This window comes from Aedes albopictus, chromosome 3, assembly GCF_035046485.1.
Source record: "Aedes albopictus strain Foshan chromosome 3, AalbF5, whole genome shotgun sequence".
In the NCBI taxonomy this organism is placed as follows: Eukaryota; Metazoa; Arthropoda; class Insecta; order Diptera; family Culicidae; genus Aedes; species Aedes albopictus.
The window spans coordinates 191,240,109-191,258,259 of NC_085138.1; the positions used below are offsets into that span (position 1 = coordinate 191,240,109).

The 18,151-nt window shown below is 42.0% G+C and overlaps 1 long non-coding RNA gene across 2 annotated transcripts in view; it reads left to right on the forward strand.

Moving 5' to 3' along the window:
• Positions 1 to 17,504, forward strand: part of LOC109429113 (uncharacterized) — a 120,339-nt gene extending 102,835 nt beyond the window's left edge. The window contains exon 3 of one of the 2 annotated variants that reach the window (XR_009998817.1): positions 17,348 to 17,504. This is a non-coding gene — a long non-coding RNA (uncharacterized LOC109429113). The remainder of the gene's footprint in view (positions 1 to 17,347) is intronic. The other variant, XR_003894927.2, reaches the window with a different exon arrangement.
• Positions 17,505 to 18,151: the final 647 nt, after the last annotated feature.

The following is an 18,151-nucleotide window of genomic DNA, read 5'->3' on the forward strand; positions in this document are numbered from 1 at the left end:
TTTTCACGCAGATTTGTGTAACACCGGATCAGCACATTTTTTGTGTTGATCCGGTGTTACACAAATCTGCGTGAAAATTCTTTTGTCTTTTCGGTCGCTGCGTGAAAGTTACTCGTTGCGCTGTGTACATCGAGTTCTGCGTGTGCACTCTGAGCTGTGGCTTTTCTGGAGGCCAGGCCTCCTTTGGACGGTGTGATGGGATGAGTTGAGCTCAACAGTCGGGGTACGATTTTTACGAAATCCGATCAGCTTGCGTGCTTTGCGAACGACAAGAATAGTATTGCCAGATAATTTGGAACGGTGGCAGAACTGTACACATGCCTGAAACGCGAAGCAGCAGTAGTCAAACTAGTGATGAATGCGGCGAAAATAAAGTACATGCTTGTAGGTGGAACTGTCCGAGTCAGAACAACTCTTGGCAGCAATGGTGCACCATTTGGCACAATTGTACCACATACTGGACGCTAACAAGAACGTTGGCAGCGAAGAATGAATTACAAGCTCACTGCACTCTACTGCGAACCCAATATTTCGAAAGTGTTCAAAGTTGGACTGATGCGGTTGGCAGGGTATTTGCGGAAATGCTGGAAAACAACCTTACGAACTTGGTGTTTTCTATTCCTCAGGTTGACCCAAGAAGGTGTTGATTAAAATATTATTTTTTTCTGAATAAAATGTATCAAACACATTTGAATCGCAATACAAAGTACAGGGGATACTCAAAATAACTGGGACAGGTAAAATTTTCACTTTTCAAAACATGTTCAACTCGCTGTAACTTTTTGAATAGGGCATCAAATATTATCAAATTTTTACTGTAAGTTCATCAACTAGTTGTGTATCAGTGGTTCTAATTTGGAAAAGATCGGGCTATTCTTCACGAAGATATAAAGATTCTTGAAAAGGGTATAATTAATCGATAGCCAACTTTGAGCTGTTATATCTCCGGATTCAATGAACTGATTGCAATGAAATTTTGACCATTCATGACTTATATGATGAACTCTTAAAAACGTTTAACATAACTTTAAATTTTTAACAAGAGAAAAAGTTATAACGATTTCATTCATTTCACGATTTTTTAGTAAATTCATCAATTTTTAATATGCATCCCATTACTTTCTCAATTTATTAGCGGCTATGTTGTAGCTTTCCTTCAAAACACATTTATATATAAGTCATTTAGAGGTAAATTAATTGAACTATAATTTGCATCTTGAATTTTGAAACGAGGTTGATGTTTTGGATAATTTGGTGTTTTATTAGAAAAATAATCTAATCGTTATAATTTTCTTCCGTGTTAAGAATTTTAAGTTAAGTCAAAGGTTTTTCATAGCTCATTATATAAGTCATGAATGGTCAAAATTTCATTGGATTCGGTTCATTGAATCCGGAGATATAACAGCTCAAAGATCGCTATCGGATAATTTTACCTTTTTCTAGAATCTTTATAACTCCGTGGACAATGGTCCGGTCTTCTCCAAAATTGGACTACTGATACACAACTAGTTGATGAACTTACAGTAAAAAATTGAGAATATTTGATGCACTTTTCGAAAAGTTACAGCGAGTTGAACATTTTTTGAAAAGTGAAAATTTTACCTGTCCCAGTTATTTTGAGTAACCCCTGTAGAAGACATCACAATTTCACTGTATTCGCAAACTTGACCTTGGCTAACTATATGCATCGCCGGCTATCACGAGCCACAGCTGAAACATAATATCCTTCATCGTGTATCAGGTCTACAACAAAAACTGCACCTTGCAGATCTAGTTCGAAGTTCGGAGCAGCAACGATTGAGCTTGAGCCAGTCGCTCTCTCACACGCCTCTGGCTGACTGCCGCTGCCCGATACGAGCGTAAAAAGCCCAGCTCTCTAATATATAAAATGCGCCAGCCAGCACCAAGATACGGCGTTGTTTGCAGAAAAGACGACACCAACTGACACACACGACGGCAATTCATTAGATGGATACAGCCTGTTTTTAGCGGCCGGTAAATTACCATTATCGCACCGTTTAGTGTCGATCGAAGATCAGGTATTGCAATAACGGTACGGGGCTTTTAAAAGACGATAAAATTAATTGCTCGAGTTATGCCGAGGCTGTAAAAATAAAACGCAACATATTAAAATGAATTAATTAAATGCTTCATCCATCAGGACGTTTTATGAGGGGTAGGGTTGGACATTCCGTGAGATGACTGATCGACATAGGACTTTTGCTGGTTATGAAATCGGATAAGGATCAGAGGTTTATATTTAGATATAAAAATTTAATTTTAAATAACCTAATGGATACGGTATAGTGTGTTAAAAATGTTTTGTTCGTAAGAACGTAGCCGTTATTGACACTAAAAGTTTGGAGCTTCCATAGATGTACATTGGAAGTGATTGTCTGTTGATTCGTTGAGCAATTTCGAATGTTCTGGTCAGTCATTGTGGCTTGTGCTCAATCATCGTTAGTATAAAAAATAGAAAGTTAACATCCTCGATAATTTGAAACACCCTATACGACATTCGTCTCAAAGATTCTTAACCCGTTCGCCTGTACTCTAATGTAATCAACAGTACATGTTTTTTTTTTATTTCACTTTTCTTCCTCACGTGTCAGGCTGCCGGCGGCGGTCGTTGCTGGCTGCGCTGTAACCCAATCCCCGTCGTTCCTCCAGCCGTACGTAATGCAAATAAATAAACTTCAAGTGATATATTTGGATGTAATCATATCTCTCCCTTTGAGTGCGCCTATCTACAGGTTAAAAAGCGTTGCATTTTGCATACGTGCGCATCGTTTCACTGGCAGAAACTCATACACCAATAATCGTTCATGTCCTCCGGCTCGACGCCAAGATACATCTTGTTTAGCGTTCATACGCATGAAAAAGTCATTCCGTTGGCTTGACGTTTACAAATTAAGCGACGTTTAATTAATTCTCGACCATTGTGCATCAATCAAAGTTCTTATCTGGGCAGCTCTGTAGTAGTTCCTATAAAAGCTTAACTGCGGGAGGGTTTTGCACGCCTAAGTGCACCAAGGCGAGGTGTGAAATTTCGCATGTAAGCCTGACACAACGATTACGTACTGACCACGGAAGGGACGATTGGAATATGCCAAGCCAGCGTGCCAGATATGACGGACTACGCACTATTGTGGCAGCTATCCGATTCCTGTGTAAACTACATGTTATGTGAGATTAAGGCTTTACTTCTCTACTTCGCGGTAACCATTCTAGGAGCCCTTTACTTTAAGATTCAGACGTTTATATTAGTCCTGTTCAACGACGTAGGTTGAACTTGCTCGAAGTTGCTGCATCCCGCTCTTACCCGTTTGATGACAAATGGGTAAGAGCAAGATGCAGCAACTTCGAGCAAGTTCAACCTGCGTCGTTGAACAGGACTATAATTTATACAACGCAAGATCGAGCGTATTAAATTTTATTTGTTTATTATTTATGTTTAACTCGTGTCACCACAACTAAGATATTATGTAATGTAAGAAAATCGAGTTACATACTGTTAAAGGTCCGTATTACTGGCCGATGTGTTTGACTGTTAAACGATGTGTGTCGTCTTTTCGCCAGTGAATTTGCTAGCGTGTTCAGTGAGGAGGTTCTATCCGAAGAGCATATAATGCTTGCCGCTATAGTAATGTTCCACTGAACGGTGATGTACTAACCACGATTGGTGTTGATGATACAACGATTGTGAGAGCAGCCAGGCAATTGAAATCATTGATCAATCCCGGGCCCGACGGTATTCCATCATCTTTCCTAAAAACGCATATTGACGAATTAGTCGACCCTATCCGGTTGGTGTTTTCTTTGTCCCTAACTAGCGGAATTTTTCCATCAGTCTGGAAGAAAGCTATCGCCTTTCCCGTTCACAAAAAAGGCGATCGAAAGGATGTCAGTAATTACCGAGGGATATCATCTCTCTGTGCCATCTCGAAACTATTCGAGCTTATTGTTATGGAACCACTGATGTCTCATTGCAAGCCGTACATCAGTAAAAATCAACATGGTTACATCTCGGGTAGATCCACTACCACCAATCTCTTGAACCTCACATCTCACATTACGGACAGCATGGCTGAACAAGCCCAAACAGATGTGGCCTACACGGATTTGAGCGCTGCATTTGACAAGATTAATCATGCTGTGACGATCGCTAAACTTGAGAGACTTGGGATCGGCGGCCAGACACTTCGCTGGCTCTACTCCTACCTCACAGAACGCTTTCTGACGGTTGGACTTGATGGGCATTTCTCGGAAACTTTCAAGGCTACTTCTGGAATACCTCAAGGGAGTCATCTGGGTCCCCTAATTTTCCTGCTGTATTTCAACGATGTCAACTACGTTATCAAAGGCCCACGATTAAGCTTCGCAGACGATTTGAAAATGTTCCTGCGTATCCGTTCTATCTGTGATGCTACGATGCTTCAAGCTGATTTGAATGCCTTCGCGAACTGGTGCAGTTTGAATCGTATGGTAGTTAACCCCAAAAAATGCACCGTTATTTCGTTCTCTCGGAGTTAACAGCCAATCCTGTTAAACTATCAGTTACACGGAACAGAACTTCAACGAGCTGACCATGTGAAAGACTTAGGTGTAATTCTGGACGTTCAGCTGACTTTCAAACACCATTTGTCATATGTTATTGCGAAGGCTTCTAGGACTCTAGGATTCATCTTCCGTATTGCCAAGGACTTTACCGACGTCTACTGCCTTAAGTCACTCTATTGCTCGCTTGTTCGTTCGACTCTAGAATATTGTTCCGCTGTCTGGCTTCCATACTATCAGAACGGCATAGAAAGGATTGAATCGGTTCAGCGTCGCTTCATCCGTTTTGCACTTCGCAGGCTTCCCTGGCGTGACTCACCGATTGCCGAGCTACAAACGCTACAAACACGCAGAGATGTTAATAGAGCGATGATCAACGCGGATTTGCTGCAAGGCAGAATAGATTGTCCTGCTATTCTTGCACTGATCGACATTAGTGCTCGCAGCAGAAGACTACGGGCTAATGCCATGTTACGATTGCCGCTCCGACGAACTCTTTTTGGACAAAACAGTGCAATGATTGGCCTGCAACGTTGTTTTAACAGAGTAGCGTCAGGTTTTGACTTCCATTTCCCAGGCAAACCATCCGCCGTAATTCTATTGAAGAACTCACCTCCAGAATAGTGTAATGAATTGTATTGTAGTTGTTTTGCTCTGTTGTACACACTAAAAAAATCTCAATTTTAATAGTGACACAATTGATCGAACTGCCTGAAAAAGCTTTGACATAAACATAAATGTGCCACATTTTTACACTTTTTGTGACGAACGTATTAAGTTTATAGTGTTTGAGTTCTTCCAATCATAATTTTGAATCACAGAACTGATAATTTAGTTCTCTATGCTGTAAATTTACGCGATATGTTACAGAAACATAATGTTTACTGATGTTGAACTGTCAAACAGCACTTTACAAAATCAGATGAAGACTGCAGACTGCATTGGAAAATTGTTTATTACGAAGGTGAAACAGCATGAAAACCGCTCATAAATTTAACACCGGGTTGAGCCACAAACTTGGAAATGACAATCCGTTGCCATCAGCCGATGCAGTGGTAAACGAAAACAGCCACGCTCAGTCAATCAGAAGGCGGCTTTGTCTGCTTGGCTGCGATGACGGCTGTCTCAGTACATACATACACGCCAGCAGTGACGACGCGACAGCCGAACTGGCAAGTTCGTTTATGGTAGAAGTTGTTCATCTTCGACTGCCATCTCTTCAACGTGGTGAGTCAGCCGAGAGGGTAAGATCGAAAACTGACACTCTGAGGATCGAAGTTCGATTCCCGAATGGAACTTTTTGTATTTTTTTTTGTTTCAATATTCGGTGCTATAAATAGCACAGTTCTCAATCATGTATACATACAAGCAGCCGACGCGCTGAGCTGTTGCGGTAAAATTACATGAGTCAAACATTTTCCGTTTCCTGTAAAAATAAGATCGCACACAATTTTGCGTCAAATGTGTTGCTTTTATATGTCGGACTTATATGACACAAAATTACAAGATTTTTTCGAAGTGTGTACGTATTATTTTTTACTGTTATTTGACCGAGCTTTGTTGTTATTTTAAAGTACAAACCATCATTGGGACAATAAGTCTGTTGATGTATTAATAATAAATAAATAAAGGTCCATATTACTGGCCGATGTGGTAAACGCGCAGGTATGCAGCAAGACCATGCTGAGCGTATAAACGTACCATACTGAGCGTGCCAGATTCCCGGTAGGTCCAGAAACTTTTCGTGAAGGACACACGACACGATATACAAATGCATAATGGTCCTTGCCAGAGGATGCTCAGCCCCAGTTAATAACTGCGGGAGTTAGCTGAGGACAAGTCATAGTGTCAGCTGGGACATTATGCGAAGAAGAAGTGGAATTAGAAGACGAAGAATTGTTCCGTTTAATTACAACTTTGTCTTAGACTGACAGATGCGTATTTCGACTTCATCAGATATGGTCGTCTTCAGTTACTCACACATGACTCAACTGTCACTGAAGACGACCTTGCAGTTGCGGTTGAAATACGAATTATCATTAAATTAAATTAAATCAAATTTTGATACTAGGCAAAATGTTATTTTCCTTGGAATGTAATACGCACCTAACCCGAGCAGGAGAAAATAGCTGAAAAATACCTAACTCAGGTATGGAACACCGAATACCTACAACCTGAATGAAGTATTAAGTAGCCCTGCATAAGAGGTAAAATACCTAAAATAATAACTGGTGTGTATTCTGTGCATAACGCGTAAATAATGACTTCAGGTATGGCAATACCCAAATAATAATCGGCGATTTTTTCATATAAATTGCTATTTTTCCATAATTGGATAATACCTCAGGCAGTCCTCAACACCAAACCAATACCTGGTTGAGGTATTTTATCAATACCTACAAAATACCAAAATTAGTAATGTTCAATACCTGGATAACCGACCAATACCTTGTCTTGGTATGATACCTGAATTTGGTATGCTCCAGTTATGTGTCAGTTATTCATTCCTGATCGGGAAGGGTTGCATTGAACTCCTCACAGCAGAAATAAATGGAGATGGAGGCGCATGGTAGTTTGATCTGTGGGTACTCTTGAATCTCTCCACGTTTCGGTTGACTGCTGGCGTGCTCGACCACGCAGTGGTTAAGCCAACCTGGTTTACGCCCGGTGGTAGTGTTAACATCAATACAGCGTAGACCGCCACGTTCCATTGCTACGGTCCAATATCCGACCCTATAAGGTGACTCGTCAGTCTCAACAGACGAATCCGCTCCACCAGTTTCCCGGAAGTATTTGTACGCAGATGGAATACCAGGTATCCCGTGTTTAAGCAGTAGAGCCAACCTCGCTTGTGCTCAGGCTCGCTTGTGCTGAAATTTGTTTGACGTTTGTTTGTTTACACATTTTCCACCGATCCAGTTCCAACCCAGGTTCATAAACGAATTCGACATTAGACAGAATTGTCTTGCCATTTTGCTGCCATAATGAGAAAACATTACATAATTGTTCAACACCGCTGCTTTTCTTACAAACGTTTATGTCGGAAGAGAACGTTTATGTCTTGACACACCTGTCCGGCAAAATGGCAGGAGAAGTCTGTGAAATCGACACGGTTGAAGAATTCGTGTGCTGATGACCGCCGACAACGACACCAGCAGATAAATTCAGAGACGCATTGTGGCCGAAAATCGAGCTTACTTTGGATTCTGCAGAACTCTACGATCGAACAAAGTTCGCCGTCACACGAAGTTGACTATCTACAAAACACTGATTAGACCGGTAGTCCCCTATGCGCACGAAACATGGACTCTACGTGCAGAGGACTAACGCGCCCTTGGAGTTTTCGAACCGAAGGTGTTGCACACCATCTACGGCGGAGTGCAGATGGAAGACGGGACTTGAAGATGGTGAATGAATCACGAGCTTCATCAGTTGCGGAGAGAACCAACCATCGTCCACACTTCAAAAAGTCGGGAGGCTATGGTGGGCGGGTCACGTCATCAGGATGTAGGATAGCAACCCGATTGAAATGGTTCTCGAGAGCCAAGACGTGGTGCGCAGCGAGCTAGGTGGGTCGATCAAGTGGAAAACAATTTGCGGACCCTTCGCAGAGTGCGGAACGGGAGGCGCACAGTCATGGATCGGGTACAATGAAGACGACTCCTACGTACAGCAGAAGACACTCAGGCCTTAGTCTGACCGGTAAGGAAAAGTAAGTATGTCAACGTGGAGACGTCGGGTTACCCTTTTCCGCCACTCAGTTTCCGTTGTAGGTGGGGATGTTGTATGGGTCCGCCAGCAAGGCGATATCTGTACTTGACTCACAGTGATTTAAGTTTAGCTGTGTGGCCCTTACTATTGCCGGCCGTTGAGTCTTCCACGTGTACCTATTCGGAACTTATTTTAGTTTGCGGGTGTCGCCAAGCGAATTTTCGGATGTTCACACTAAGTATGTACTACTTGTTGCCTTGTCTCCCTAAAAAGCACGGACCGGATACCGTCTTCAGCCAAAGGCTGTACAGACTGAACGAAACTTAACACTAGACAACGGACAGAACCCACATTACGAGAGCACCAGTGGATACGAGTAAGAAACATTTCGTTTTGTTTCATCACTCGGAGCGGGAATCCAACCCTCACTTCATGGCATGGTACGTTTATACGCTTGGTGTCGCTAACTGCTTGACCACTAGGCTCCACGCATAATAGCAGCGAATGACACAAGCCGCAGATCATTATCGTTGGTAACAGAATGAAGGCCTCCTGTACCAATGCCAATACCAAAGTAACTTTCTCTGCCGATCTACACAATTCCCGGGTAACTATTATTGATAACATCTTAATCTGGGCACTCTCCGTGGGCTCGCATAGAACTCATCTTTCAAGTCATCAGTCATAAGGTTGTAGGTAAAGAGTTTGATCCTCATTCTCTACATAAAGATTTGGTCGGCCATAGGTTTCCATCAAATAACTTGTTTGCTTCCTGGTCACATAAATAGTTGATTGCCCCGCTGTAGTTGATGTGGTACTTGAATAAAGAGTTGATGATGGGATCCAGCGCTTGAAATTCACATTATCCACATTTTATAAAAAAAAAACGATTGGTAAATAGAAGAAAACAAAAAAGACATTCAAAACAAACTTTACAATGTGTTACTGGATACATACACCTCACCGGTCGATTCTACACCAAACACTGTCATTCTTAAGAGCTCCGAAACATGAATGACTCGTAATCCTTTCCGTCGCGGCTCGACTCAAAATTGCAAATTAATTTAAAATAGACAACAAACCGTCAATCCCTCTTTTTTCGACGTCAGTCAATTCTGGCCGTAGCACTCCAACCCCATATAGGGAGCTCACGTTACACAACTAATCCACTAAGTTGTTCGCTTTGACGGCGGTGACCAATAAGACACGCAAATCAGTTCATTTGGCTCTATCCCTCTGGAAATAAATCCTACCAAGCAGTTTTGAAACAGTGAAAGTGCAGTGACTTATTGTTGCAATTAGCATTACGGGCCCTTCCCGGGAGCAATGGTTTCGCTTTCGGGCGGCTTCAGGCGGTTGCTGGCTTGCTAAAGTATGGAAATGTCGAAACCTGGGCTTGACTCTTGTATAGATGACATGAGCCGAGCACGAATGGCAATCGCCGCCACCACCGGGATCCGTGTGCAGCAGCCAACCATGCGCATGCACACAATTTAATCTCGTTAATTTCGTTAAAGGACTCTGAAATCATAATTCAATCTCTTTATGCACATTCCGTTCTCATTTGTCCTCCGTGTTGAGTGAGGGGTGTTACTCTCATTATTTATCACGGAAGGTGTAGCAACTTTTTGGAGTGCCACTAGGAGGCGTATGTTTCATAGAATTGTTTTTTTTTTGCAATTGTGTAAATTTCAATATATTCAATAATGTGAAATATGCAACTTTGGATTAGAACTGTATTTTTTTTAATGCGCTCCTAATGACGTTTTCTAGAATAAGTTTTTTCAAAACTTGAAATTTTATTTTTAATTTATTTAGTTCACCATCAAATTCATGATAACACGGAATCAACAATTTGCCGCCCAACATGCCCTGCCCACCGTATCCGTCCAGCTTTAGCCACTTTCTTCACCGTAGAGTGCAGCGAGATCGTGGTTCATACTTCACCGCCACACACCGTTCTTAGCACGCGTTGCATGAAAATTCCGAGTGCTAGCAGGTCCTCCTCGAGCATCGTCCATGCCTCGTGTTCGTAGAGGACCATCGGTCTATTAGCGTCTTGTACATGGTACATGTACATTTGGTGCGGGGGTGAATCTTTCAAGGCCGCAGTTTCTTCGGAAGCCCGTAGTAGGCACGACTTACACTGATGATGAGCCTTCGTATTTCGCGGCTAACATTGTTTTCAGCCGTTAGTAAGTATCCGAGGTAGACGAATTCTTCTACCACCTCGAAAGTATCCCCGTCTATCGTAACATTGCTGCCAAGGCTTGTCCTGTCTCGCTCAGTCCCACCTACCTGCATGTACTTTCACTTAGCCGCATTCACCACCAGTCCGACCTTTGCTGCTTCACGTTTCAGGCGGGTGTACAGTTCTGCCACCGTTCCAAATATTCTAGCAATAATATCCACGTCATCCGCAAAACAGACAAATTGGCCGGATTTCGTAAAGATCGTACCACGGCTGTTGAGCCCGACTCGTCGCATAACACCTTCCAGGGTGATGTTGAATAGTAGGCATGAAAGTCCATCACCTTGTCGTAGTCCCCGTCGAGATTCGAATGAACTGGATAGTTCACCCGAAATCCTTACGCTGTTCTGCACACCGTCCATCGTTGCTCTTATCAGTCTGGTAAGCTTCCCGGGAAAGCTGTTCTCGTCCATAATTTTCGATCGATACTGTCGTATGCCGCTTTGAAGTCGATAAACAGGTGGTGCGTTGGGACCTGGTATTCACGGCGTTTCTGGAGGATTTGCCGTACGGTGAAGATCTGGTCCGTTGTCGACCGGCCGTCGATGAAACCGGCTTGGTAACTTCCCACGAACTCATTTACTTTAGGTGAAAGACGACGGAAGATGATCTGGGATAGCACTTTGTAGGCGGCATTCAAAATGGTGATCGCTCGAAAGTTCTCACACATTAACTTGTTACCTTTCTTGTGGATGGGACAGATTATCCCTTCCTTCCACTCCTCCGGTAGCTGTTCGGTTTCCCAGATCTTGACTACTAACTGGTGCAGACAGGTGGCCAACTTTTCCGGGCCCATCTTGATGAGTTCTGCTGCTATACCGTCCTTACCAGCCGCTATGTTGTTTTTGAGCTGGTGGATGGCATCCTTAACTTCCCTCAGCGTGGGAGTTGGTTCGTTCCAGTCCGCTGCTGCACCAACATAGTCATTTCCTTCGCTGCCTTGGTCTTCCATGCCTACATTATCTTCGCCATTCAGGTGCTCGTCGAAGTGCTGCTTCCTAATTTCGATCACCTCACGTTTGTCCGTCAGGAGGCTCCCATCCTTATCCCTGCAGATTTCGGCTTGCGGCACGTAGCCTTTGCGGGATGCGTTGAGCTTCTGGTAGAACTAACGTTTTTTTTTGTGAACGGCACAGCAGTTCCATTTCCTCGCACTCCGCTTCTTCCAGGCGGCGCTTTTTTTTCGGAAGAGACGGGTCTGCTGCTTCTGCTTCTGTCTGTATCGCTCCACATTCTGTCGGGTTCCATGCTGCAGCATTACCGCCCGCGCTGCATCCTTCTACTCCAGAACTGCTCTGAACTCCTCGTCGAACCAATCGTTTCGTCGATTCCGTTCTACGTACCCGATAGTGCTCTCGGCTGCGTTGTTTATGGCTGCTTTGACTGTACTCCAGCAGTCCTCCAGAAGGACCACATCGAGCACACCCTTCTCCGGCAACGCTACCTTGAGATTCTGCGCGTATGCTGTGGCGACATCCGGTTGCTTCAGTCGCTCTAGATCGTACCGGGGCGGTCGCCGGTACTGTACATTGTTGATAACGGAGAGTTTTGGGCGCAGTTTGACCATCACCAGATAGTGGTCGGAGCCGATGTTGGCGCCACGATAGGTCCTGACGTCGATAATGTCGGAGAAGTGCCGTCCGTCAATCAGAACGTGATCGATTTGAGATTCCGTCTGCTGTGGTGATCTCCAGGTGTAACGATAAGGGAGGCTGTGTTGGAAAAAGGAGCTACGTATGGCCATATTTTTGGAGGCGGTGAGATCAATGAGTCGTAGGCCGTTTTCGTTCATCTGCTGGTGGGCGCTGAACTTACCAATCTACCTGAGCGTTCAAATCACCTATGATGATCTTGAAGTCGTGGCTTGGGCAGCGATCGTACTCGCGTTCGAGCTGCGCGTAAAATGCGTCCTTGTTATCATCAGTACTTCCGGAGTGTGGGCTGTGCACGTTTATTATGCTGAAGTTGATGAATCGGCCCTTGATCCTCAACCTGCACATTCTTTCGTCGATCACCCATCACGATGAAAGCTGTTCCCAGCTCGCGTGTGTTGCCGCAGCTCTGGTAGATGGTATGATTACCTCTAAACGTTCGCACCATGGATCCTGTCCAACACACCTCCTGCAGCGTTACGATGCCGAACCCGCGGTCCTTCAGTAGATCGGCGAGTATGCGGGTGCTCCCAATGAAGTTGAGAGATCGGCAGTTCCACGTACCGAGTTTCCAATCGCAAGTCATTTTTGTTCGCTGGGGTCGTTGCCGTTGCTCGGTTCGTATTATTCTGTTGCTGATTTTCCGTTACAATGGTTTTTTACGGCTGGCTCGTAGAGCCTGACCCAACCACCTACTTTCCGGAGGACCATAGTGCACAGTTGAGCTTAGGGTCCTTCCCTGGCACTCGGACGCAGATCAACCGCCCCTAACATGGGGATCAGACGCTGTTGTGAGCCGCTCCTCCTGGAGAACAGACGCTCAGGTTTGCCGAAGCAAACTCCCCCTTCCCTGTCAGCCTACGACCAAAGTTCCTACCGGGGTTGGTTACCCGGTCTTCCCTAAGGTTGCTCATAGTTTCCGGCTGGTACCGCGAGGAGCTAAGGATAGGAGTTGCTGGACAGAGGCTAGTGGATCACAATAAGATCTGAATTGCGCAGCATACACAGCCTTTACTGTGCCTACTAGTTTTGGAAGAAGTAAATAAATCGGCTTTAAAGCCTTATTACACATTTATTTTTTTCTGAAGCTTTTAGAAAAAATTTCTTTTACGATTGCTGTAAACTACTTATTATGGATTAAATCCAAACAATTTATAGCTTTTTTATTGTCGTACGTAGGTTTAGTGTAAACTCAACTAACTTAAATATTCTTAAGGTATTGCCGAATGAAACGATATGTTTTCATCTACTTGCATAATATTATACTTACGTCGAAACTATAGAATATAAATCATTATGTCTTATTAATTGCGTTTGTTGTGGCGTGAGCAAAGAGTATGCAAAACAAATATTGTATAACCAAAACTAATTATTTTCTGTTCCGGCTTAACTGAAGAAAGTCCAAACAGAATGAAAAATACGTATGAACTATTTGATTTATTTGACTATGACTTCACGCACATAAATGTAGAAATATTTAACTCGTTAGTTAGAAATATGAGAACATTTTGTTAAATTTTACATAGATCGTTTGGCAGAATGATCTTCTCTGAAATAAATCCGTTAATAAAGCAACGCAACAGTGATATGATAACACATATTTGCAAAACATGCTCATTTTGCTTTTGATACGCACCTAAACTAAGAAATGAAAATTATAGGCAATATTACTTAAAAGAGACTGCAATGCTCAATAAATTTATGTTAAAATCAATTAAATTCTTCACCCTCAACAAACTTGTTGTAAATGTTCGATCTGTCAAACAAAGCTACTGTGTACACCATTTGGTTGCTTAGCAACCACGTAACAATTAAGAAAAAATCATAAAATTTCAAATACTCATAAATGGCACCTGAACTTCGATTCCACGCTACTTATCATATTCTATGTATAATACATACCAGATTTGCAAAGCTGGTTCAGTAACCTTACATATTTTACATGATGTGATCTTCAACAGAACCATCTCTATTTTCCTGCTGTGCAGGAAACCGGAGTAGTATTTCTGGAACATTGCTAACTTCTTCCGTTTCAAATCCGAAAATCAACATTATTTTTTTTTTCAATTCTACACATCTTCAAGCTTTACTAAGGATTATATTTCCTTACCTCCTTCCTTTTTATTTGTTTTGGCCAACCAAACCCCCGTTTTCATTTAAACTATGTCAAGTCACGAAATCTTCTTCCTTTTTTTTTAAATACTGAACATACCACTATGTATTCTCAAATTTCTGAATCTGCTATGCCTCTCCAAGGCCAATATACAAATCAAACGCGGAAAACTGAACTTTATTCTCGTCGCCAATGTAGAATAGTAACAAACCGTGTTGTTCGGTTGTAAACAATTATCACAATAACGTTTATTTCCTTCGTCTTGTTTCTCAGCCTACTAGAGTAAAGTGGGGCAAAAGTTCGAGTGGGGCAAGAGTTTCTTTTGAAGTTTTTGAGCTCAATTCAAATTATTTCTTTCGGGTGTCAAGGTTGTTCGAAGCCTTTTTGAAAATGAGTCTTTCACTCCAAAAATTATAAAAATTGATAAATATCTCAAAAAGTTATGACAAATTGTTGGTTTTTGATCACAAAATTGTAATATGCGATGGTCCTTCCAACGCATGGATTGGAATTGTAATGAAATCGAATTCGGTGTTCTATTTTGGGGCGTAACTAGGTATATTTTAAAGATGCTTTAGCATGTATAACTTTTTGCAAAAAAGATTTAGAAATCATATTTTACACATAGTGGGGCAAAAGTTTGAATTGTGGGGCAAGAGTTCGAGTCATGTGGCAACTTTAGGTAAAAAACTAAAATTCTGCAAAATGTACATATTATCTCTAAAAATGATGGAATTAGTGAGAAAATTCGATCAAAGTTGAAAGAAAATGTTGTTTTATCTGAATTTGGCAGAAAACTACTAATTTTTGGTGTTGTAAATTTAACCCTGATTTGGGTAAACTCCAGGTCGAACTTTAAAGTGTATTCCAGTTCCAACATCAAATATTAATTACTTTCAGATATTCCTGTTGCCAAAGCGTCAAAATAGTGTTCAACGGCTAGCGAAATCTCAAAAACACTAGATTCGAACTTTTGCCCCAGTGGTGGGGCAAGAGTTCGAATAAGACACACCCATACAAAAAGTGTTGTAACTTAAAATTGAAAAGACATTTGGCGTAACTTTGTTCAGCAAAGTTTTAGCTCATAGATGGTAGGATCACCAGATGGTATTTATTTATTTATATCTGCTTTGGTTTTTTGAAAAATATTGAATTTTCAACTAGGGTCGAACTTTTGCCCCACCTTACTCTATTATAATAATTATGATTATAGCCTACTACAAACATTACGTTGGAAGTAGTGCACTGTATATAAAACCAGATTTACTGTACACTGCACTACTTCCGACGTTATGTTTAAAGCATAGGAAAGGCAGCGGAAGTCAGTGAAGTTTTTTCGGAAATCAATTTAGTGCTAAACCCACACAAAAAAAAACAACGTGTGTGAGTAGGTTCGCGCGCAAACAGCATTCTGGCTGGTAATGCTGCAGCGAAGCAGCATCCACCAGTGAAAAGTGATAGTTCGGGCTCGTCGGTCGGAAACAATCCGGGTGCCGACATGTGTGGGTCTTAGGTTCATTTATCTCCGCGTTCGATTAGGAGCACATCACAGGAGCCAACGATGGAATTTTATCAGTGAGTTCGTTCCATGTTAATAACTATTTGATGATTTACCAAACCATTCGTGTATTAAACCTACAAGTGTTGAAGGGTTCGTCACGTCAAGTTTTCAAATCACCTTTTGTAATTAAATATTTTTTTTGTGTATGAATTGACAACATAATTTGAATGGTTCGCCATCTTCGGTGTCGGCATGTGTAATGTTTTAGTCCTAATGATTAAGTTTTTTTTTTCAAATAAATGTTGCATGAACTACATTACTTACCGAAGTGAATCCAGATCATGTAAGTTCCCCCCTCCCCACTAACAAAAACTCCTTCCCGTGACATTCGTGGAGAAGATGAGGTGATCTCGGTCTCTAGTAGCAACGTACGTCACACTGACATTCCTTTCCTTCCTCGATGACCATAAGGACGTGGCCGGCGCCGTTATTGACTTAACCCTTCAGCGCGCGCGCTGTTGTAAAAAGTACAACACTACCAAAAAACCTCGCTTTTTCGTATACAGCACGAGCGGGGTGCAGTTTCGGTTGTTTGATGGCGCGCGTCTTGGAAGGTTAATAAAGTTTGGAATTCTCGAAAATGCACTTTGAGAGCGGCAGCTACTCCCAAGCTCCGTTTGTTGGTTCCTTGTGCAATTTCGATTGTTCAATCACGGAGTAGCAACTACGAATTGTACGGTCATCTATGCTCATTAGTGTGGGTCATCGGAACCGTTTTCTCAGATCAAAGCTTTTTTGGTTCCGTTTCGGGTCCTGAGTATCTGTGCAAAATTTGAGTACGATCGGTTGCGTCTACACTTTGCGCATTGCAACTGAAATTTGTATGGAATTTTGTATGGGAAAACATACTTTTTTGCATTTTTGTGATAAGTTGAAAAAGTTTGTCTGAAACTTTTTAATCAATACTGTGAAATGATAGCCTAGGATGTTCTGAAAAACTTTGTAGAAGACCGCAAAGCGATCCAATGCTTGTGAAAATTGTTATAACCAACGAATTGCATGCATGTGTTTATGTTTTAACATGTAAAGGAATAATAATAGCAACAAAATCAAGCTGTTTCGCCAAGCAATGCCAACGCTATAACTTGTTTCATAAACATCAGATCACTTCGCGGTCTTCAACAAAGTTTTTCAGGACACTCTAGGCTATGTTTTCACTTTATCGGTTACGTGGTTTTAGACAAATTCGAGCTTGTTAAGAGAGAAATACAAAAAAGTGTGTTTTCCCATGTAAAACCCCATACAAACTTCAAACGCGATGCGCAAAACGTAGACACAACCGATCGTGCCCAAATTTTGCACACTTATTTGGGTCCTGAAATGGGATCAAAAAAGCTTTGATCTGGTGGGATGCCATTGAATTTTTCATTTTTCCATATAAACGATGACCCGCTCTAATGCTCATGCTCATGCTCATGTTCAAATCAATTTAGTGCTAAACCCACAATAGTGCTGTTAAATGTAGTCCGTATTATATTTGTTCTTTTTCTTTTTATTTCCAGTTCCATTGAGAGCATGCACATAAATAAAGCTCGGTAAGTATTACTATATGCCATTGGTAGCCTCCAGCTCATTTGATATCACCTTCTCTTAGTATAACATCAAGCAACTCGCTAGTTTAGTTCTTGCTTCGGTCTGGGGAATCATTGAAATAGTATGATGTATAAATTCTTATAGTAGGGGAACAAAGCCCAAAATGCCAAGATGGGGTAAAATGGCCCAACTCATAAAATCATTCCTGAATGGGGCTTGATCATTACTATAGGTGAATGGTGTCAAGATATGTTTGCATCGAACATTCTTCTAACTAAAAGCTAGGCCACCAAACCCACGAAAAATCTTTTGATTTCCCAATGAAAATTGGCAACTTCCGGTTTTTCGTGCTTGCAATTAGGGTTTTCTGATGATTTTATTACCAGCCAAGTGTTTCCAACGAGATTGAGGCACACATGGAGGCGCATGGTTGTTGATGTCTACGATTTCCATGATCATTCAAATATGACGGCCACCGTTTTGCGGGGAGGGGGTGGGGGGGTAACACTCCATTTATTGACTATACGAAAAAATTAGAGGGGCGTGTACAAGACACATCCGCATGACGTTAACTACGTAAAGCAGTTTGTTATTGGTTGAACCAATAGTTTGAATCAAGGTAAATTCTGCAAGTTTGAGAATTCCGGTAATTACAAAATAGTTTGAACTTGTACCGACTCTCTAAGCAGAATACCCTCATCAAATGAGTGTAATAAGTTTTGTACCTTTTAATTCCGCCCTATTTTGCTTATCCTTTGACAGATACGCGTATC